Source organism: Musca autumnalis, unplaced genomic scaffold (assembly GCF_047663935.1).
Source record: "Musca autumnalis isolate F117 unplaced genomic scaffold, ASM4766393v1 scaffold_4, whole genome shotgun sequence".
Lineage (NCBI taxonomy): Eukaryota > Metazoa > Arthropoda > Insecta > Diptera > Muscidae > Musca > Musca autumnalis.
Genome location: NW_027411977.1, coordinates 104,184,968 through 104,210,923, shown reverse-complemented (window position 1 = coordinate 104,210,923; position 25,956 = coordinate 104,184,968). Strand labels below are relative to the sequence as shown.

Genomic DNA, 25,956 nt, shown 5'->3' with positions numbered 1-25,956 from the left:
CATGCAATACGTAGTTGAATAAGTAGGTCTCAGATGTAAACATTGTTATGACACCGAAATGGACGTTTAAAATGGTACACTAGGTTGGGATTGGTATATCTTGTAATTATTGTTTAATGTTAGATTATCAGTTTTTTTCGTACCATGGTAGAAACTTCTACACTGTGATTATGGAAACTTAAGCATGACAATGACGATATGACACTCGCACCACTAATATAAGTCCTTAGACTATATCTAGGCGAATTTTTTGAGGTTTGTGGGGGAGGTACCAGAAAACTGGCCACTCGCCGATATTCAACAAAATATGTACCCAACGGGTGTCATCCTCGTACCTTACCTGAAAATTTCAGGAAAACCGGATCAGTAGTATTTACATGTAACACATTTAAACAAGGAAAACCGCAGCTATGTTCGGCCGGGCCGAAGTTCTTATACCTTCCACCATGACATGTATTGAAGTAAAATGGAACAATTAGTTTCCTTTCAGCCACACTAACGGAAGAATATCGCTTTCTTTTAAACAAAGGTTTAATTGGGCCAGTACGTGTGGAACCTTTAAAATATTTAAAATCTGAAGGTACCTTCATATTGGAAATATACTTAAACACGAACATGTATGGTAATTTTTTGCGCGTAGCTTTTCTACACATTTAGAATCCGAAATACTAAGTTACAGTCTTTACAGTAGACTTATCTTTTAAAAGACTTCACATCGAGCGTAGTACCTTTCAATCACTGACAAATTTCTGGTGAAAAGTTATATACCCCCAACAAAGACCAAATACCAAATTTAAACCATTTCGTTGGGATATTAAGTCCACAACCTTCAAAATACCGAAAATCGGGAGGTACCGTTCTATGGGTGCTATTTGATGGTGTATGCCGACAAATTTCAGGTGGAAGACTTAATACCAAATTTCAGCCATATTGAGGCCACAACTTTCAAAATAACGAAAATCGGGAGGTACCGTTTTATGCAGGCTATATCAACACGTGGACCTGTGCCGATTTAATACAGGCGGAAAGTTGTTACCCCAAGGTAGACTTAATACCAAATTTCAGCCATATCGGTGGAATATTTAGACTACAATCTTCAAAATACCGAAAATCGGGAGGTACCGTTCTATGGGGACTTTATGAAGACATGGACCTATACCGACAAGTTTCAGGCGAAAAGTTGTATACTACGAACGAAGAACTGAAACCGCCATAACTTTTGCGCGCAATAACCAAAATTAGTATCCCGAATAGGTTTGGGAATGGGAATTTTGTCGCAATCCATGTACCAAAAATCTTACATGTAGCTTCGAAAAAAATTTTAATATTTTTCAAATGGAATATTAAAAAATGTTGACTTTTCCTCATATACTTTATGGGGTCTTCAACGAATGTTTCGATTTGTTACACACGGAATGACAAATATAAATATATCCTCCATATTATGGTGGAGGGTACAAAAAAGTGAGTGTGAAAGTGGTCAGTTTTTCTTAAAGAAATAAAAAAACAAAAAAATAATATCCAAATCGGCCCGACTGTTTTCAACGGATGCTATAACCAAAGAACGACGTTTGATTTTTATTTACACGAATTAAAAATTAATTTATCGTTTTCAATCAGAAGAGCGGATTTACTTTACACATTATATGGTAAATTTTCAACCATTATAATAACATTAGCAATAATTGCAATTATAATTATATTATACATTATTAATTATATTCTAATGTTAAAAATAAGCTCATCGTATGCACTTTATAAAAACACTTAAAACAGATTTATGGCACCATACACCCTATTAAGAACCACAATGTTAATACAGTGTATATACATAAATAAAGCAACAATATAGAGCGTTTTTTTTTTCTTTAATGGAGTTAATTCTCTTACATAAATTTTAATATTTTTGGTTACTACATAACATAACAAATTCCACTGGGGCAAAATGAGGAGCCACAAAAAATGTTTTATGCTACTAGCGCACTACACAAATAATATTGCATTCGGGAATACAATTTAACTTCCTTAAATCCAAAGTGCAAACAAAATCTGCAGTAGTACAAATAGTACTTCAAACCTTTTTCATTCTATATGCATACCCAGCAAAAATACTCATTACAAATTTAACTACTTTCTGATTATTTTAACAAGGGCATGTCATAGGAAATCATTACTTATTTTTGGCCACTAAAAAGTAGATAAATGAGTAGTTAAATAAGTAGTTACAACTTGAAGTAACCAGAGAGTTACTACTTATTTATCTACTTTTAATTGGCCAAAAAATAAGTACTGATTTCCTATGACATGCCCTTGTTAAAATAATCAGAAAGTAGGTCAATTTGCTGGGTATGAACGAATACATGTTAATGAAAAGAAGGCATTGGACTTACTACTCAACCTCATTCATACCTGCATCAATACAGGTTTTGTGAACTGAAAACTATTGAATATAAATACATACTTATATATGTATATTATTTAACACTATACAACTCAAGACGAACTTATAACTATTTTAAGAGGTTTTACGAGCAAAACCAAATGTTATTATATATTTTTACGATATCAAAAAATAACCGCCCAAGTTCACCAGAGTTAATTGAGGCATGATAACGGCTTTGTCTTTGGCCAAAAACTAACACACAAGCGTGAGTTATCATGGTATTAGCACATTATTATTTTTTCCACAATTCTATGGGTGTCTGACGAATTGCATCGCTTAAAACGGCCCATAACTTCAATGTAGTACTCCCTATTCACCGCACGACCTTTTGGCAAGAAGTCATGACTCACCACGCCATTGCAGTTGAAGAAAACAGTTAAAAACAAAAATATTCTTTTTCGAATAGTAAAAAATCGAAGAGCTCACCAAAACACGACTTGCCTATTTATCTGTCAAAACAAACTGACAATCCAAAAGGACAGAATTTATAACAGACATTTGTACCAACATAACATAAAACAAATAAACCGAACCGAAACCCTCCACCATCAAGTATTCTAAACTAATAGGGAATAATTATTTTTCACGATTTCATGCGGAGATTTTTTTGAGCACTGGAAATCTCAAATACCTAATTTTAGCTAATTCCGTCAGCTAAAAAGGGTCGGCACCGTCACATGGAAGCTATACCATCACTCTTGTTTTCATAAATTTTTTCCAAGGAAACTATTAATATTTTTAAGTAGATTGTTTTTCTATCTGAAAGAGCACATCTTAAACTACTTCTGAAATTTTTGTTGTTGGAAAATATTGCATAGTCTTGCGGTAAATGGCTACCTGCGAAACCCTTTTTTGTAAAAGCATTTTGCGATGCCAACGATAGCTCCAAAACGGATGGCCCGATCTTCGTTTGTTTATGTGGGCGATTTAAGAACCTAATAATCTGGTCTTCTTAGCGAAACAGAATTTTAAAAAAAGTTGTGATCTGTCAAAGTCAAAATTTCGTTTTTAACGAAAAAAATTTACCATTTTTTGCCCACCATTCGGGCAAAAAAATTAAAAAAATCTGTCTCGCTTAAAGACAAGCTTTTTATGTATATAATAAGCTCACCAAACCATATGAAGATCGGTCTATTCGTTTTAGAGCTATCGTTGGCACCGACTTCAAAAATGCCATTTCGAGTAACACGCGTTTAAAGTTTCCACGCTACATACAAATCACAATAAATTTTTCCCTTCCAATGCTCATATCTCGGGCAACTTTGCTCCGATCGAGTTGAAATTTTTTGCGGCATACTCTGTACTACCTGTACTTCAAAATAAGCCAATAATATTTTTTTTCGATTTTTTGAAAGTGACAAGTAGAGGTAACCCCTTAATAGAGAAGTATTTAACCACTGGGAACCATAAACCTGAAATCGGTGCTACGGATGACCTATGTTGACAATTTTTGTTGGAGAAGCTGTGTGACCAGTAGGAAACTAAACGGGTAGTTCGTTGAACATGTAGCCAAAATCCTCAAAATGTCGAAAATCGGAAGGTTCAGTTATATGCGGCTGCAAATAAACATGGGCATATGCTGACAATTTTTGGTGGAGAAGTTTCGTGACTGCAGAGAACATCAAATGTAAAATTACGGATAGTTCAGTCAAACAAATGTAGCCAAGACCCACACGAAAAACTGGAGTTACCGATATATGGGGGCTACACCTAAACATGGTCCTACGTTGGCAGTTTTTGGTGAAGAAGTGTTGTGACCCCTATGAACCTTAAATGTCAAATTACACCAAGTTCGGTTAAAAATTGTAAATAAAATCTTCAAAATACCGTAGATCAGGAGGTACCGTTATATGGGGGCAATAATATATAACACTGTGTGTAATTTTTTGAGTCATGTTTTATTAACCATATTCTGACTCCACAGTGTGATAGAACACCAAAAATGAGAAGACACGTGTCTCGCCGTTTTTCCCTATCTCATCAACTTTCGCGGTTATAGGCCTCCAAAGGTTTGAGGCTTTGATGTAAAAGGGGTCATTTAGTCAGGACTATATCTTCCAAACCGTTAAGAAATTTGAATTTATCTCGAAGGCAAAGTTGTAGCTCTTGTCTTAAAGAACAAAAATTGTGAACACATATAATCCATCAAGCTTCATCTGCAAGGTCAAAATCGCCATGGTCAAATTTCTTTTAAAATTTTTTCTCAAGTTTTGTTATACAGCTTTCAAACCGATCAAATTTGAAGCAAACAACCAACTACAAAAATGTACCTTGGATCTCAATAAACATCTTTCTAGAATAAACAAACTCTGTAGAAACGGATTTTAATGGTCAAAATAGCAAAACAATTGCGATTTGTATCCTCTTTTCTAGGATTCTGCTCCATAGATATTAAACCGTTCAAAATTCAAGAAAACAATCAACCACAATAGCGTAGCAAAGGCATCAATAAACAACTTTCTTTTGGTGAAAATGTTATGATGTACAAAATTTGGAACAAAACGGAGTACCCGTTCGAGAGTTATCATGCGCCCTAGCCAGACGGAGGGACGACTCCAAATTATCTGAAATGGATTTCATCCTAACCATTATTTCGATAAGGTCATTTTTATTGTACTAAAGTGAATATACCATCATTATCCTAAATAATAATAGGAATGGCCCTGACTAGCTATATCAACACGATTGCTGGCTTCTGATCGGTTTTTTCACATTTTGCCAGTTTTCTCTTACCGTACTTTTTAACAGTTCGCTCTTTTCCTAGTTATACCCTACACCACACTGTGGTAAGGGGTATTATGTATGTCTTTGTGCATTTGTATGTAACATACAAAAGGAAACGAAATAGACGCATAGTTCCTTTTGGGGATATACATATAATCACTTTCTGAGTCGATTTATGCATGTCCGTCCGTCCGTCTGCCCATGTATTTTTGCTGGCAACGTACAGGTCGCATTTTTTGTCCGATTCAGCTGAGAATTTGGTGATATAATTATTTTAGCAATAGAAAGAACGCTATTGCTTTTGGTGAAAACCGGTTCAGATTTGGATATAGTTCCCATATATATTTTCGTCTGATTTGACGTATTTGCTGTACCAAACACGCTATATACGTCCGATTTTGATTAAATTTTGAATGTGTGACTGAATTTGGTCTAAAAATAAATGTGCCAACTTACATCGAAATCGGTTCAGATTTGGATATAGCTCCCATACATATTTTCGCCCGATCTGTCCAATTTTGAGGAAATTTGGAATGTGAGACGGAATTTTGTCTAGTAATAAGTGTACCGTATAGAAATCAGTTCAAATTGATATATATCTCCTATATTTTACATATTCACAGTGGTGTAGGGTATTATATAGTCGGCATTATATAGTGACCCTTTCCTTACTGGTTTTACTATTAAAAAGTACTGTAACGTAGCTACAGGACGTGAAAAGGCTCAAGTCATAAAACATAAAGAAAATTGCGTTTGAAAGAGGAAAAGTTAGATGATAGCGAAGCAGCTCCACAGCCGATATAGCTAAACAAGTCACATAGTGGTGATTGGTGGGGTTCGAATCTTCGGCTCTCCTTTTCACGTGCAAACATCATTGCTCGACTCTAACGAGAAATTAATTAAAATTAATATTAAAAATGATTTTCGCCTTAATAGGCAAAATTTTCAAATAAAAATAAAGAAACCGCGTCCTATTTCAAATCAATGAACGGGAATTAGAACATTGGACGACACCATTTAAGAAGAAGAGAATTCCACATATCAGAAAACGTGCATTTGCGAATTGCTACAATACCATAATTTAAAAGACAACTTTTTTAAGTTAAATGTTTAAATGCCTTTCCGCGGGCGGATTTAATAAGGGAGCCTTGAATAACAAACTTTTCTCCATCGCTGCATAGTAGAATATTTTGGAAATTTTTGGGTCAAAAATATGGACTATTATCATTAAAAAAAAAACATTGTTCCACAACATCCCATCGGGACAAGGGAGACTTCTCTCATATCAATGAGTGCACCCCGATTCATATTTAGCTCAATGATATGGGACCTACTGTTTATCGCCGAGTCCGAACGGCGTGTCCTAAGGCACCACTTATAGAGAAGTTTTTCAAGGCTGAAATACTCAGGAAATGTCGCCAACATTACTGAGGTGTATTATCATTAGAAATATATATTTTGTTATTGGGACCACAACTTCTTCATGTGATGTAGGCTTTACAACGGCAAAATCCTTTGACCACACAACGAAAAGAAATATGTCATTCTGTATTTTGGTTAAGTTGGGAAATTAGATTAGATTTCTTTTGCCGATAGTATGAAATTATTTTTGAATCCATAACCGTTATACAATTATATTACTTGATTTAGATCATGTTATTTATGTTATTACATAGTTAGGTGCAAACCAATCAACGCATTTTGTGAGTAACTGTTAGATATTGTTAATTGTAGGACGAGAAAGCTTTGGGAATTGTATTTGTAAAAATATTACCTTTTCGGTTATCGTAACCTGTAACAGGGTTGGGGGTAAAAATTAAAAAAAAAAAATAATATAACAAAATAATTAAATTGCCAATTTTTTGGTTAGTAGGAATAAGAAGGATTTTCTTGTGAGATTTGAACTATTAAAATGCATTTGATTTAAATACTTATGTTCATAAATTCTGATAATAACATAATTGAATTACAAATCGAAATAAAATAAAAATTAAACTATATTTTATTAAAAACTGCCTGAAGAGATTCTTATAAGATTGAACAATTTTCAAGTTTTTTGTTCCTATTTCTTTTTTGTTTTTGAGAAATTTAACCTACCATTGAATTGATCAGTAAAATTTTCAATAATTCCTTCTATGAACGTAGAATGTTATTGCTACTAAGGTCCTTAAATAAAAGATTACAACATGTTTACTGTAATTTAAAAATTTCGTGTTTTACAAAATATCGACACCTCCAAATAATAGTATGCTAAGTCTAAAAAGTGAGTTTTGCAGGAGAAGCTCTCAAAGTGTGGAAATTTTTTTGAACTTCAGTACTATGCTAAGTCAATATTTGTTTATAACTTCTGTTAGGATTGACCGATCATTACCAAAATTTGACAGAATTTAAGTTAAAGGACGTTCAACACCTCCAAATAATAGTTTGCTAATTCTGAACAGTGAGTTTTGCAGGACAAGCTCTAAAAGTTTGGAAATTTCTTTGACCTTCAGTACTATGCTAAGTAAATATTTGTTTATAACTTCTGTTCGGATTGTCCGATTATTACCAAAATTTGACAGAATTTAAGTTAGAGGACGTTAAATATAAAAATGTAAAGAACTTGAAAACATGTTAAGTCGACTTAGCATACTATTGTTTGGAGGCGTCGATATAATCATGAATTAAATTTTTTTTAAGAAAATATTAATTAATGACCCTAAACATGAAACAATTTTCAAGCCTTACCGTTCGTCCCGGAGATCCAGTTTTACCCTCTTTACCCGGCAGTCCTGGTGGTCCGCGTATTGTTTCGCGCAGTAGATCATTTTCTTTAATAGCTTCTACATTGCATGTACATTTGCCAGTGTATTTCTGAAATTGAAAGACATGAAAAATTACATAAGAACAGGAGAATAATAATAATAAATTGGAGAAATAATCGTCAACTCGAAAAACTGCATTTAATTTAATAAAATTTAATACATATATCTTAAAATTTGTAAATATTTTTAAATAAAAAAAATAAATTTTTCGCAGCGTAATACGGAAATCCTCAAAACACTCCATTTATTTCTCCAGTTATTTGTAGTATATATACTACTAGCTGAACCCGGTGCGCTTCGCTACCCCGAATAAGGTAAAATATATTTTAATACATTTATTTGTAAGCCAATTTTCGGCACACATTCCAACTTTCATTAAAATCGGGTATAAATAGCGTGTTTGGTGCCTCAAATACATGAAATCGGACAAAAATATATATAAGAGCTATATCCAAATCTAACCCGATTTCAATATAATTTGACGTATTTATTTCTAAGCCCGATACCGTCACACATTCCAAATTTCATTGAAATTGGACATACATAGCGTGTTTAATGCATAAAATACATGAAAATACATATGAGAGCTATATCCAAATCCAAATCTGAATTTTTTAAGATAGAGCGTTGTAATTTGGTATATAAGTTTATATTACTCCTAGGATGTTTGGTATTACAAATGGGCTGTGCCGATTTTCGGCATTTTGAAGGTTTTAACTTCATTATCACACCGAAATGGCTGACATTTGGTATTTAGTATTCGCTGGGGATACTAAACTTTCTCCCAGAATTTTGTAGGTATAGGTCCACGCCCTCATATAGCCCCCATAGAACTGTACAGCCCGATTTTTGGTATTTTAAAGGTTGTGGCCTCAATGTTCCTCCGAAATGGCTGAAATTTGGTATCTAGTCTTCGTTGAGGGTATACAACTTTCCCCCAGAAATTGTTTGGTATAGGTCCACACCTTCGTATAGCCCCAATAGAACGGTACCTCCCGATTTTCTGTATTTTGAAGGTTGTGGCCAAAATAATCAACCGAAATGGCAGAAATTTGGTAATTAGTTTTCAATGGGTGCCACCGTGGTGCTATGGTATGCACACCCACCGTGCACGCAGAAGGTCGTGGGTTCGATTCCCCGGCCAGGCAACATCAAAATTTTCAACGGTGGCAAAATACCCCTCAGTAATGTTGGCGACATTTCCTGAGTATTTCAGCCATGTAAAACTTCTCTATAAAGTGGTGTCGTAAGACACGCCGTTCGGACTCGGCGATAAACAGTAGGTCCCATATCATTGAGCTAATATGAATCGGGGTGCACTCATTGATATGAGAGAAGTCTCCCCTGTCCCGTCTGGGATGTTTCTGGAACAATTATATATTATACAACTTTCCCCCCAGAAATTTTTCGGTATAGGTCCACGCCTTCATAAAGCCGATTTACGGTATTTTGAAGGTTGTGGCCTCAAACTTCCTCCGAAATGGCTGAAATTTGGTATTTAGTTTTCGATGGGGGTATACATCTTTTCCCCAGATTTCCGGTATTTTAAAGGTTGTGGCCTCATTGTTCCTCCGAAATGGCTGAAATTTGGTATTTAGTGTTCGTTGGGGGTATACAACTTCCCCCAGAAAATGTTCGGAATAGGTCCACGCCTTCGTATAACCCCTATGGAACGGTACTTCCTCCGAAATGGCTGAAATTTGGTATTTAGTTTTCGATGGGGGTGTTCAACTTTCCACCTGAATTTTTTAGGTATAAGTCCACGCCTTCATATTTGCCTTTTAGAACGGTACATCCTGATTTTCGGTATTTTGAAGGTTGTGGCCACAAATGGCTGAAATTTGGTATTAAGGAGGTAAAACCCTTCCGACTGAAATTCGTCGGTATAGTTACACGTTTCGATATGGACCCATAGAACAGTATCTTCCGATTTTCGTAATTCTTAAGGTTGTGACGTCAATATCTCACCGAAATGACTGGAATTTGTTATTTAGTCTTCCATGGGGTTATCAAATATTCCAGAAGTTAATTATCAGTATAGGTATATGTTTTCCTATACCCGCCATAGAAGCGTACCTCTTTATTTTCGTTATTTTGATGGTTTTATCCACATTATCTACCCACCGAAATATCAGAAATTTGGTAGGTAGCCTTCTTTGAGTCTAACAACTTTCCGTAAGAAATTTGTCGGTATAGAGCGGCGTTTTGATATAGCCCCCATAGAACGGTACCTCCAGAATTTCAGTATTTTGAAGGTTAGCCATATTGTTTTACCGAAATTGAAATTTGGTATTTAGTCTTCTTCATAAACAAAAGGAAACTAATTGTTACATTTTACTTCATTACAATTCGTGGCGGAGGGTATAACAATTTTGGCCCGGCCGAACTTAACGCCGTTCTTATTTGTTTTTTTTTTCTAAATTCTACATTTTTCTCAATTCTGAATTAATTTTAAGTTAATACACTAATGTAAAAATCATTTTCATAAATTTACTCTTAGCAATCGCAGTTTTAATGAAAGAAACTCAAATGGATACTTTCGACCGTAACTCACCGTATGTTTGCAATGTGGGTAAAACAACAAAAATAACAAAAATCGGGGGTACGGTTTTATTGCTCCTATACCAAGCAATGGACCTAAATTGATAATTTTTGGGGTAAAAGTGTTGTGACCACTAAGAACCTTAAATATCAAATTCTACCTTATGTGACCAGCCTATGGAAAACAAGACAGTCGGGTGAAAAAATATAGGGTCCTTGCTCAATCACTGTGGACGCTAGAGTGATCACAACTCATAATTTCGTCCTGATTAAGAATATATGACGAAAAGTCAAAAAAATTTAACATTGATGAAACCAAGGTTTGCACTGTTATAATTCGCGAAATATTGCACTGTACCACGAAATATGACCATAGTTGGATCAAACGAGGTGTTTTTACATCTTACATCTTAGCGGCCAAAGTAAATCCTAGCAAATGTGTACAGTTTAAAAGAGAAGAATTCGCTGTGTTGGTAAACCGCATGCGCATCAAGTGATTTTGAGGATTTCGCGATTTACACGCATTTCAAAATGAACATTACCGGATATAGTTTTATTTCAAGAGTATACCCCATTTAAAGGAACCCAACATTTATTTAAACGACACCCATATCTTCCGCTACATGTTAGCGTGTATTCGAGAAGTGATTAGAATAAAAAATGTGATTCTTTGCGTGAAATTTAACTAAAATAGAAGAATAACTCTAACCTATTTTTCCTACATTTCCTTCAACTAACTCACAAAATAAATTTTAATAAATATTTTTTCTTACAAAAATTTTATAAATTTCGTCAATATATTTTTTGTTTTTGCTATAATATGAAAACCACTAAACGGATCTGTATAGTTTTGATTTCATTTGAATCTTCGCGATGTATAGATTACGTACATATTTTTTATATATTTTCAGATGCATAAACAGGTTGAATTTTATTAAAACAAGTTGCAAACTACCAATTGTTTGGAATTCTTTCCTAATTTCCGCGAAAATTCACAACTTTTTCACTAAAGTTATGGGACCTCAGTAAATATATAGTATGTAGGAAGTCATAAATTAATAGTGTTTCTCGATATAATGAATAGCGTTTCTGTAAGATTTTTTCTAAAAATCAGAATTGAAACCGCCATAACTTTTGCGCGCAATATCCAAAATTAGTATCTCGAACAGATTTCAGATTTCTCAATCCATGTACCAAAAATCGTTCATGTAGCGTCAAAAAAAATTTTAATTTTTTTTTCAAATGGAATATTAAAAATTTCTGACTTTTCCTCCTATATACTTTATTGGGTTAAATACGGAAAAAAACTTAACAGTATAGTATGGAAGATAATATTATACTATTCCGTAGTTTGAATGCAATGTTTGCCCATTTGATTGATGTTACAAAAAATGTCCAATTTAGTCAAACTAAAACCAAAATAAACATCTGGCCATCATCGATTTTATCATTAGTCGTCTAGTGATGACATTGCCACAATTTGCTTATTTGGTTTCGATGGATTTATTTAAAATTATCAGAACATAAAATTGTATGATTTTGTAATGTGATGACAAAATTAATATTTTCGTTGGAAGTGGTTGTGCATTTTTATTGCAATAATTTAGTTAAAAGTCACAACTTTATTTACCGACTAACGTACAAAAAAATACGTTGGAGGTAATTCTGTTACCAATTATGGAGTTACAAAATAGCTGTATATTCCGCATAACTAAGTTCTCATCATGGTTAGCAATAATTCAATAATCCTCTTAAAATTAGCTCCACATTGCACCGTATCGAGAATATAGACAAAATTGTATTAATTTCAATTTGTGTAAAACCCCAAGTAATTCCATGTTAACTCGTAACAGGCGTTCATTTGTACCAACAACGCCCCCCTTTAATGGCATTGGATACTAGGGATATTGCGGCAAAAGTTTATATAAATTTTATTGCATTGGCTTGAAAAATTCCACTGTTTTCTATCTTGAAGAAAGCTTCATTGTTATCAGGACCACAAGAATATCCAAAACATGTCAACATGTACTGGGACAAAACTTGTTTTGAAATATTGGAACAATTTTGGGTTGAATACGAGAAGGAGTTGACAAATGTGATGCATCATCTATATTACTATTAGGACCATGCACAATTTTATTCGAAATTGTCTGAAAGTACTATATGCAGTATAGTCTCGATAATCCGGACACCACATGTTTCGGCGATGTCCGGATTATCGAATTGTCCGGATTAGAAAAACATATAATTTTGTAAGTTAAAATCATTAATAACGGTCGTTTACTAGCTAATAAGCTGGCATCTAAGGTCAACGAAATCATATTAAGCAAATATCAAGGATTGCGGCCATTTTAGGACTTTGCTGGCTACCAAATTTACTTCCCAATTTTACCGACAAAAATCGGTTAATTTAAAATGCTTATAATTTCGGCAATTTACGATATTTTTAGTAAGGTGGTCGTTAAGTTCTGCCTAGAGCTCTGTCAAAAAATCTGTAGATAATCTAAACAAGTAAGCAAAGGCTACAGTCGGACAGGGCCGACCATACGATACCCTTCACCACTACCCTGCGAATTAGCTTTCAGCAAATCAAAATTCTTTTTGGAATTTACTGAACTTTACTGAGGGGTATTTTGCCATCGTTGGAAATTTGATGTTTGCTGGCCGGGATCGAACGCCCTACCTTCAGCGTGCAAGGCGGGTGTGCATACAATTGTACCACGGTGGCACCAATAAATAATTTTACCAAGGACATTCAGTTTGGACCTAATTTTTTGCATATTTGCACAAAATGAACATATTCAAAACCATATGTAAGACTCTGTGGCCTAAATATCCCACCGAATTGACTTAAATTGTGTATGAAGTCTTCGTTTAGGGTATACAATTTTCGACCTGAAATTTATCGGTATAGGTCTATGTCTTCATATAGCTCCCATAGAACCGTACCTCCCGATATCCGGTATTTTGAAAGTTGTGGCCTCAAGATTCCACTGAAAATGCTGACTATTGTATTAAGTTTTCGTTGGAGGTAAAAAAATTTCCACCTGATATTTGTCGGTATAGGTCCACGTCTTCATATAGCTCCCAAAGCCAGTACCTACCGATTTTCTGTACTTTGAAGGTTATGGTCTCAATATCCCTCCGAAATGGCTAACATTTGGTATTAAGTCTACGTTTGGGGTATTAAACTTTCCACCTGAAATTTGTCGGTATAGGTCTAGGCGTTCATATAGCTCCCATAGAACGATAGCTTCCCATTTTCGACATTTTGAAGATTGTGGCTCCGGTTACAGATTTCTCTATTTTATTGACTTGTCTGAAGTGAATTTCAAACAGAAAAAATGTACACATAAACATTTTCGAAAATATTATTGAAATATATGTTGCTTACGAAAATATGTAAAATACATAAATGTTCCATATGCGAAAAAAAATATATATTTGCATATGCATAATTTATACATTTTGCTTATTTTTACTCGTACATATGTGATATATTTCGATTGGAATTTATTCAGAAGCCAAAAATATGCCCAGTCCCAAAAATTTGACAAAAATAGGTGTTGCATAAAATTCCGCTGTCTACATATCAATGAGCTAATATTAATCGGGGTGCACCCATTGATATGAGAGAAGGGTCCCTTGTCCCTATTGGGATGTTTGTGGACCAATTAGATGTTATACATTTTTAATAAATATTCTTAACTTGGAAATGTTTTTATTTTGCATACAAAAGTAATGGTCCATTACACCCGCTAAATAATATCAGATCAACATCCAAATTTGTAAGCATCTTCTTCGACCTAAACCCCTACCTCGTGCAAAATAGCGTGACTATTGAGCTATAATTGCGACCTCTAGTGTGCTTATGATTACACTACAAGCAAAAAATTGGATATATTAGGCTGTAACTCTGTTATCTGAACACGTAAATAAACATAATTGGTATCAATGGAAAGGGCAAGAGGTGGCCTTCCAAATATATCTTTACGTGGGCGGATTGTGTCTTGCAGGAATAAAGATATATCCGGTATATTACAAATTTTCACAATTTTCACACAAAAGTTTTGGTCCATTTGACCCTCTAAACATCATCCGATCACCATCTCAAATTGCAATTATCTTCTCTGTCATATACTGTTTATACTGTTATCTTGTTCGAATTTTTGCGGCGATCGGGCTATTATTGCGACCAACAGAGCAGCTACAAAATCGGATAAAAATTATGTTTTTGGTCAATTTCACCCGCTAAATATTTTACGATCATCACCAATAAGAATAGGGATCAATTCTGGTCTGAAACCGACCTCCATGCAAAATTTCGCGACGATCGGTACATAATTGCGGCCTGGAGCGTGTTTACAATTTATAATGGACAGACGTACGGATGGACGGACGGACACACATCTCAAAATCGCTTTATCTCGTCGAGATATGAAGATTGGTATACCACATTGGGGGTCTTCGACGAATATTTCGCGGTGTTACATGAATTTTTCCCAAAACAAATTTATAATTCCCCTCCCCACATAGTGATGTAGGGTATAAACATCTAAATCAAATGCTTTAAAAGTTTATAGGTAAAATATACATGGAATGCATTATATGATCCCATGGGACTTTCTCACAAATCAAAAGGCTATTGAACTAATTCCTTTGGAAGAAAGGAACATTCACCACAGATATTTAAGGGAACTAGGCTACGCAACAGTAGGTCAAATATACTGTTGCTTATCATAGTCAGCCAACAATGTTAGAAAAATCATTCGACGGATTCAGATAGTTAATTCCATATTGACTGTATAACTGAGTCAACAATAGTTAGCCAGAAAGTCGAGATGTGAACTGAAAACTTTGATGAACTTATTTTTTTCTTATTTATACACCAAGTGCTATTGATAAGAACGAAAACGTCAATGAAATAAATAAGAATCTTATGTTCAAGATAAAAAAAAATATTGATGTCCGGACTATCGAGGTACGAAAAATATGAGATGTCCGGATTATAGAGTCTACAATGTAAAAAAATCTAGTGTCCGGATTATCGAGACTATACAATATAATTTTGACTAACCACTAAGGTTATGACTTTTTTACAACCTCATATCCCTGTATCAAAGCGTGATGAGTTTTTACATAAAATTACATAAAATCTTAGTTATAAGGAGATTCGGTGAAAAAATCTCACGCACAAAATGATTTTAAAATTTGAGTTTATCAGAATTACGGTGAAGTTTTGAAGTCTTTGTAAGCAGATATATAATTGAAAAAAAAAAAAACTTTAGAACCACATGAGATAACAAAGCTGACATAATATAAGCTTTTTTCAAAGATATATATTTTTAACAAAAACAAGAAAAATTAAAAAAAATTTCCCAGTGGTTTGTGAATGGAATAAACGTTATTTTACTTATTAAGTTGATAATAGGTAATTTGGACTGTTTTTGAGGCAAAAATTAAGAGCGGTAGACTTATGTGCTTTTTATACATTTTTAATGCTTTATATGCCAAAGTGAGCTAAAACAAATAATTACACAGTAGAATTTGGATATAGCGAAAATCGGTTATAAGAAACTACGTTTATAACTAACACTATTTTGTGTTCCAAAACAATTTTTCTTAATATTTGTACACACATCCAACTCCTTAAAATGACCACGATTATAACGAACAAAAAATGTCACCCCGCGAGTAGAATTTCTTACAATTTGGTAGGATTTACAGGCCCGATTTTAAGCACAAGCGGAGAGTGACGAATTTAAGCACTGTTTTAAATATTTTAATATATAATAGCTTCAATAAGAATATTACCGATATCCACGGTTTTAACGAACGACGGATATAACGATCAAATTTTGTTGTTCCTACCCCCTATTCTTATTTTACCTATTTTATTCATTCCAACGCAATAAACGCGGGTTAAACCAAAAAAAGGTTACCATGAACTCAAATATTGATCCGCCAAAAGATTTTTATAAACATTGATATTTTTAAAACATTGATTCGCGAAGAGATCTTTATAAATATAATTTTTTTAAAATGACCAAATAAACCGCGCAATCATGATCCCTAGTTAGAACGTATAACAGATATAATTAACAAAAATGTTGGCCACGACACACAGTGTTGCCGCTTCCATACAAATGTGGACAAAAATAGAAGGCGTTGACCTAGGTTAATGCATTTCTGCACAAGTACTTATGAGGGCACATCAATGGAAAATACATACTTTGGTCCATATCGGTTCAGATTTGGATATAGTCCCCATATATACTTTTTCCCGATTTTGCTATAACTCGGTCAATTTTAATCGAATAGGCTTCAAAGTTAATATGTGATATTTTCTTAGGCTCCTGAGTAGTTTCACTAATTTTCGAAAAAATCGGTTCAGGTTTGGATATAGCTCCTATATATATCTTTCCCCAATTTTGCTATAAATCGCTCAATTTTTGATGAATAGTCTTTAAATTTAACATGGGACGTTTCCCCAGGCCCCTGATCAGTTTTACCGATTTTGATTTGATTTCGCAAAAATCGGTACAGATTTGGATATCGCCTCCATATATATCTTTTACCTCCATATATATCTTCAATTTTTGAAAAATAACCTTCAAATTTAACATGGAATGCTTTCTTAGACCTGTGCCCTCATAAGTACTAGTGCAAACATTCATCAACGCAGGTCAAGGGTAAAACTGAACAGGGGCCTGAGGAATCCCACGTTAAATTTGAAGGCTATTCATAAAAAATTGAGCGAATTATACCAAAATCGGGGAAAGATATATATATAGGGGTTATATCCAAATCTGAACCGATTTTTGATAAAATCGGTGAAACTACTCAGGAGCCTAAGAAAATATCACATATTAAATTTGAAGGCCATTCGATTAAAATTGACCGAATTATAGCAAAATCGGGGAAAGATATATATAGGGGCTATATCTGAATCTGAACCGATTGTTCTAAAAATCGGTGTAGCTATTTAGGGGCCTAAGAAAATAATACATATAAATTTGAAGGCTATTCGATCAAAAATGAACGAGATGTAGCAAAATCGGGAAAAGATATATATGGGGGCTATATAAAATCTGAACCGATATATCTCAGAAGGTTGCAGGGATGGGCAAAATGTTTTTACACATTTTGATTTGGAAGAGATGTCCAATTAACGGAAAATAGGAGCCAAGGTGGCAATAGGTGGCAATCAAAAGATCTGCTCTACTAAATATTAAGAATTTTGAATTTTTTTATCAAATTTAAATTTTGATTTCTTGATAACGGTACATTGCCCATGTGCAGTTAATGTCAACTTTTTGTACTAAAACGTTATATTTATAGTCCACTCATCAAATCCCCATCCAAAACTTTTAGTATTATCAAAAAAATTTTCAGAAAATGTTATTTTAAATGTCGTCTAATTTTCATATGATTATCGCCTTAGATCACCTGCGAAATATTTTTCATATTTATAGAGCTATAACTTCATTATGGATGCACATATCGACAAAATTCTTTCAGATTCCTTGTATCGGATGTGTTTACTGTAAGAAAAAAACATAAACATATGTAAAAGTTAACATCACATTTTTTGATTTTTGTCCACGCGGCAACACTGTGCAACACCTCTGTACATTTTTACAATACATGGTGAATATTTCTTTAAAGAAAATGTATTTTTAGATCAAATCGGATGCTTTGCTGTGTTTAATATTTTTTCACCAAATAAAAAATTAACAAGTAAAAAAGCATTAAGTTCGGCCGGGCCGAACTTTTCATACCCTCCACCATAAAATATTCATTCCTGTCCCCAACTTTAAGTGAGTACGTTAAAATGTCAGATAATGTACATAAAATGCTTTATTCGGGAGGCCCTTTTTTATGGTGCCTATATCTAACTGTTGACAATTTTTGGTGGGCTAGAAATTGGGAGGTACTGTTATATAGGGGTTATAATAAAACATGGGCCTATGTTGACAGTTTTTGATGGGAGCCTTTAATGTCAAATAACTCCTAATTCGGTTAAAAAATTTAGCTAAAATCCTCAAAATATCGAAAATCGGTACATAACGTGGGAACTTCAAATGTCATTAACAGCTAGTTCGGAGGTATCTGGGCTATACGAAAATATGAACTTAAATGAACAATTTTTGTTGCAGAATTTTTGTTGACTTTTAAATTTCAAATTACAGAAAGTTCGTCCAAAAAATAAAGCTAAGGTACGGAAAATCGGGAGGTTTGTTTTGGGGCTATACAAAAACATGGACCTACGTTCGGTTAAACATTTTAAGTAAAATCCTCAAAGTACCGAAAATAGGGAAGTATCGTTATATTGGGGCTATGTTGAAAATTGTTGATGCAGATGTGTGGTGACCACTACAACCTTCAAATGTCAAATTACAGTTAGTTCTGTTAAAAATTGTAGCTAAAATTGCCAAATTACTGAAAATTGGGAGGTACCGTTACATGGGAGCTATATCCGAACATGGACCTATGTTGACAATTTTTGATGGAGAGGTGTTGTGACCACTATGAACTTCAAATGTCAAATTACTGCTTGTTCGGTTTAATATTGTAGCTAAAATCAAATTACTGAAAATCGGCAGGTACCGTTATATGGGGGCTATCTTGACAATTTTTGGTGGAGAGGTGTGGTGACCACTACGAATTTCAAATGTCAAATGTTCAAATTACAGATAATTCGGTTAAAACTTGTTGGTAAAATTCTCAAAATACCTGAAATCGGGCGGTAACCTTATATGGGGGCTATTCCAAAACATGGACCTATGTCCACTAGTTATATAAGTTTACTGACATTTAAGAACCCTAAATGTCAATTAAAAGCTAAATCGGTCTGAAAATGTAGAAAAAAACGTCAAAATGCCGTAAATCGGGGGTACCGTTATATGGGGGCTATACCAAAACTTGGACCTAGGTCCACAACTTTTGTTATATAAGTTTAGTTACACTTAAGAACCCTAAATGTCAAATTATAGCTATATCGGTCTGAAAATGTAGCTACGAACGTCAAAATACCGTAAATCGGGGGGTACCGTTATATGGGGGCTATACCAAAACGTGGACCTATGTCCACAACTTTTGTTATATAAGTTTATTGACTTTTAAGAACCCTAAATGTCAAACTATAGCTACATCGGTCTGAAAATGTAGCTAAAAACGTCAAAATACCGTAAATCGGGGGGTACCGTTATATGGGGGCTATACCAAAACGTGGACCTATGTCCACAACTTTTGTTATATAAGTTTATTGATACTTAAGAACCCTAAATTTCAAATTATAGCTAAATCGGTCTAAAAATGTAGCTAAAAACGTCAAAATACCGCAAATCGGGGGGTACCGTTATATGGGGGCTATACCAAAACGTGGACCTATGTCCACAAGTTTTGTTATATATGTTTGTTGACATTTAAGAACCCTAAATGTCAAATTATAGCCAATTCGGTCTGAAAATGTAGCTAAAAACGTCAAAATACCGTAAATCGGGGGGTACCGTTATATGGGGGCTATACCAAAACGTGGACCGATATAGCCCATCATCGAACTTGACCTGTCTGCAAACAAAAGACGCATTTTCCCAAAATTTCAGCGTCCTATCTCTATTTTTGTGGATGCTAGAGTGATTACCACAGACGGACGGACGGACGGACGGACGGACGGACGGACGGACGGACGGACGTGCTCAGATCGACTTAGAATTTTACCCTGATCAAGAATATATATACTTTATAGGGTCGCAAATGAGTATTTCAATGCGTTACAAACGGAAAAACAAACTTAATATACCCTCCATACTATGGTGGAGGGTATAAAAAAAAAATATTTTTTTCTGCAAGGAGGGCACCTCCAAAAAAGTGATGTAACTCAAAAAACGCAAAAAATCGCACCTTGGTAATTATGTAGTTGATTCAGAACCCTTTTCTGAAGATATTCCCGGTGTCAGAATTTCGCACAAAGTTGGACAATTTTGTAAAAGCCAATAATATAAAACAAGTAAGCAAAGGCTATAGTCGGACAGGGCCGACAATGCGATACCCTACACCACTACCCTGCGAATTAGATTTCAGCAAATGATAATTCCTTTTGGACAAATAAAGTTATTGTAAGAAATAACTTTGTGGAGTCGGCCACCTTATCACATCAAGTTTAAAAAGCAATACAATAATTGTTTCACAAACATCTCAGAAGGGACAGGGAGAGCACCACGATTCATATTACATCAACGATATGGGGCCTAAAGTTTATCGCCGAGTCCGAAAGGCGAGTCTTAAGACACCATCTGTGTGCATACAATTGTACCACGGTGGCACAACGTTGGAGTATCTCAGTCATGAAAAACTTCTCTACAAGTGGTGTAGACTCGGCGATAAACAGTAGGTCTCATATCATTAGACAGCGAAATCCGTAGAGGTAATGTGACTAGACAAAAACTCGTTTTATAACAAAATAAAACGTATTAGTCTGGACCAAATTTTTTGTATATTTTGACATATTTTCATAAAATGAACATATGCAAAACCATATGCAAGGATTTGTGGCCTAAATATCCCACCGAATTGGCTGAGATTTTGTATTAAGTCTTCGTTGGGGGTATAAATCTCCCGATATCCGGTATTTTAAAGGTTGTGGCCTCAATATCCCACTGAAATGGAAGACATTTTGTATTAAGTCTTCGTTGAGGGTATTAAACTTTCCACCTGAAATTTGTCGGTATAGGTCCGCGTCTACATATAGCTCCCATAGAACAGTACCTGTCGATTTTCGGCATTTTGAAGGTGTTGGCCTCAATATCCCACTCAAATGCCTGAAATGTTGTATTAAGTGTTCGTTGGGGTATACAACTTTCGACCTGAAATTTGTAGGTATAAGTCTACGTCTTCATACACTCCACATGGAACAGTACCTACCGATTTTCTGTATAGGTCTAGGCCTTCATATAGCACGATTGTTCCCCATTTTCGATATTTTGAAGGTTGTGGCTGTGGTTACAGATTTCTTTATTTTATAGACTTGTCTGAAGAGAATGTACACATAAACATTTTAGAAGATGTTATTGAAATATTTATTGCATACGAAAATATGTAAAATACATAAAGTTTGCATATGCAAATAATAATATTTGCATATGCATAATTTATACATTTTGCATATGTGATATGTTTGGATTGGAATTTAATCAGAAGCCAAAAATGTGCCCAGTCCCAAAATTTGACAAAAATAGGTGTTGCATAAAATTCCGCTGTCTACATATCATTGAGCTAATATTAATCGGGGTGCACTCATTGATATGAGAGAACGCCCCCTTGTCCCTATTGTGATGTTTGTGGAACAATTATATATTACACATTTCTAATAAATACTCTTAAATTGGAAAATTGGCGTTGTTATGCTCCTTCTGCTACATCTTTAAATTTTGAACGATAAAGTAACTGGGAATTTGTAGCATGAGAGGAAGATGTGGTTCTCTTCATAAAATTCATTATATATTAGGCAGTAGGCCCGTTATCAAGCATACATATTATTGCAATTTTCATCAGAGGAAAGGTCAGTAGTTATTTTTCCATATATTCGCGACTCTGCTGGTATATGCCCTCCAGGAATTCAAATATGGACCAAAAATAAAATGTTTTTATTTTTCATACAAAAGTTGTGGTCCATTTCACCCGCTAAATAATATCAGATCATTATCCAATATTGTAGGCATCTTCTTCGACCTAAGCCCTTACCTCGTGCAAAATTTCGTGACTATTGAGCTTTAATTGCGACCTCTAGTGTGCTTATGATTACACTACAAGCAAAAAACTGGATATATTAGGCTCTAATTCTGTTATCTGACCACGTAAATCAACATACATAATTGGCATCAATGGATAGGGAAACAGATGGTCTTCCAAATATTATTTACGTGGGCGGAATGTGTCCTCCAAGAATAAAAATATAATTTTCAAAATAAAATTTTCACAATTTTCACACAAAAGTTGTGGTCCATTTAACCCTCTAAACATCGTCCGATCACCATCTCGAATTGCAAGCATCTTCTTTGTCATATACTGCTATCTTGTTCTAATTTTCGAGGCGATCGGGGCATTATTGCGACCAACAGAGCATCTACAAAATCGGATAAAAATTATGTTTTTGGTCCATTTCACCCGCTAAATATATCACGATCATCACCGATTAAAATAGCGATCTATTCTGATGTAAAACCGACCTCCATACCAAATTTCGTGACGATCGGTCCATAATTGCGGCCTGGAGTTTGATTACAATTTATAATGGACAGACGGACACACGGACGGACGGACGGACGGACACACATCTCAAAATCGCTTTACCTAGCCGAGATATGAAGATTGGTATATCACATAGGAGGTCTCCGACGAATATTTCGCGGTGTTACATGCATTTTTACCAAAACAAACTTATAATACCCTTTCCACATAGTGGTGTAGGGTATAAAAAGAAAATAATAATCAAATGGATCCTATACGGGTCCTCAAACTGCACTTTTCCCAAATTTTGTGTGGGAGGTACTCGAAGGACGGACCGATATAGTCCATATTCCGACCTGACACATGACTGGATGAAATAATACGATGTAAAAAGTTTCCTCCAATTAGAAATTCCCCTTGAGAGTTAACTTGCGGATTTGCAGCGCAAGTACAATCTGCTGAAAAAAAATTCAAAACGATTCTAGAGGACTCTTAAATTTTCCTTTTCCGAATTTTGTGTGGGAGGTACCCTAAGAACCGATATAGTCTTATCCGATCTATATCTGGAAGGAATAATAATATATGGAAAGTTTGGAGCACATCGATTGCTCACTTCGCCAGTTATCGTTCACACAATTTTTCGAAAACAATTTTGAACTTTTTTGGGGGAGGTGTGGACCGACATAGCCTACATTCGAACTTGAACAAAGTTTAGGCAAAATGTTACGTTGTATAAAATTTGTTTCTAATTGGTAGATCCATTCGAGAGTTAACGTGCGCACCAGCCAGCTAGACATTAAGAGAGACAGATGAACGGACAGCGCTAAATAGACTCCAAATTGTCTGAAACGAATTTCGTCCAAATATACTTGGGGTCTAAAACCAATATTGCGATGAGACACATCTTTGGTCGTATTTTGTTTGTATCCCTTTTACCCTAAATCCTGAGGTATAGGTGGCGAGGCGACCCCATGTTGCAATATTTGTATAAAATTCCAATTTGACAACTGAACTGAAAATTTCTCTGTCATGATAAACACAATTTGTAGCATGGGAAGAAATTGTGGTTCTCTACACAAAACACATTATATATCAGCCAATAGGTGCGTTATTTAGCAGACACATTATTGCAATTTGCATCAGGGGACTGATCAGTAGTTATTTTTACATATGTAGGCTACTTTGCCGGTATATGCCCTCCAGGAATGAAAATATGGACAAAAAATAAAATGTTTATATTTTTCATACAAAATAATGGCCTAAGTCAACCGCTAAATAATATGAGATAATCATGCAAATTTGTAGGCGTTTGCTTCAACCTAGACTCTTACTTCGTGCAACATTTCGTGACTATTGAGCTATAATTGCGACATCTAGCGGGTTTATGATTACACTACAAACAAAAAACTGGATAGATTACGCTGTAACTCTGTTGTCTGATCACGTACATCAACAAAATTTACATCAATTGAAAGGTCAAGAGATCGTCTTCCAAATATAACTCACGAGTGGGGAAGGTGTCTTTCAGGAACAATGATATAAGCTGTTTATTAAAAATTTTCACAATTTTCACACAAAAGTTGTGGTTCATTTAACCATCTAAATAATATCAGATCGCCATCTCAAATTGCAAGCTTCTTCTTTGTCATATTCTCTTACCTTATTTAAAATTTCGAAGCGATCGGACTATTATTGCGACCTACAGAGCAGCTACAAAAGCGGACAAAAATTTTGTTTTTGGTCCATTTCACCCGCTAAATATTTCACGATCATCACCAATTAAAATAGCGATCTATTCTGATGTGAAACCGACCTCCATACCAAATTTCATGATGATCGGTCCATAATTGCGGCCTGGAGTTTGATTACATTTTATAATGGACAGACGGACACACGGACGGACACACATCTCAAAATCGCTTTATCTCGCCGAGATATGAAGATTGGTATACCACATTGGGGGTCTCCGACGAGTATTTCGCGGTGTTACATGAATTTTTACCAAAACAAACTTATAATACCCTTTCCACATAGTGGTGTAGGGTATAAATATATTTTTTGTAAAAAAAATCGTATATTGTGTTCTTTATGACGAAATTTTCCGCTGCAACATATATTTTAAAGAATATTATATCTTAAAACAGAAAGTACACACCGCCACCATTCCACTGAATATCATATCTATGTATTTGACTATTACAATAGTCTAACAATTTGCGTATAATTTCTGCCCTAAGTTTCAATATTTTTTTAATATTCTTTATTTTGCCTTCAAAATTTGAACTTTGACATCGAATTATACCGCGAATTTTGAACATTTTTGAAAACAAATTGCATATCCATTTAATTTGACATGTTTTTTCTTTAAACCAAATTATAAAACTCGCCTTATTCAAAGTACATAAATCGACTTTTTGCCGAAAAACCTGTCCAAATTACCTATAGTGCATTCGTGCAACAGGAAATAATTTCTGAGATTTTTTTTCATTTCATACATGTTTCAAAAAATGTTTTTATACCCTCCACCATATGGAGGGTATAATTAAATTTGTCATTCCGTTTGTAACACGTCGAAATATTCGTCGGAGACCCTATAAAGTATATATATTATTAATCAGCATAAAATTCTATGTCGATATGACCATGTCCGTCTGTCCGTCCGTCCGTCAGTCCGTCCGTCTGTCTGTTGAAATCAAGATACAGCTCGCAATTTTAAAGATAGAGAGTCAAAATTTGGTACAGAAGTTTTTATTACTTGCAGGATGGTTGGTATTGAAAATGGGATATATCGGTCCACGTTTTGATATAGCCCCCATAGAACGGTACCTCCCGATTTTCGGTATTTTTAAGGTTTTAGCTTCATTATCCTACCAAAATGGCTGAAATTTGGTACGTAGTCTTCTTTAGGGGCATAAAACTTTCCCCCAAAATTTTGTCGGTATCGGTCCACACCTTCATATAGCCCCCATAGAGCGGTACCTCCCGATTTTCGGTATTTTTAGGGTCTTAGCTTCATTATCCTACCAAAATTTCTGAAATTTTATAAGTAGTCTTCTTTAGGAGTATAAAACTTTCCCCCAGAATTTTGTCGGTATCGGTCCACACCTTCATATAGCCCCCATAGAACGGTACCTCCCGATTTTCGGTATTTTGAAGGTTATAGATTCATTATCACACCGAAATGGCTGAAATTTGGTATTTAGTCTACATTGG

At 34.8% G+C, this 25,956-nt stretch overlaps 1 pseudogene; it reads right to left on the bottom strand.

Moving 5' to 3' along the window:
* The window catches only part of LOC141403036 (uncharacterized), a 1,250,555-nt pseudogene that overhangs the window by 763,962 nt on the left and 460,637 nt on the right, over positions 1–25,956 (bottom strand).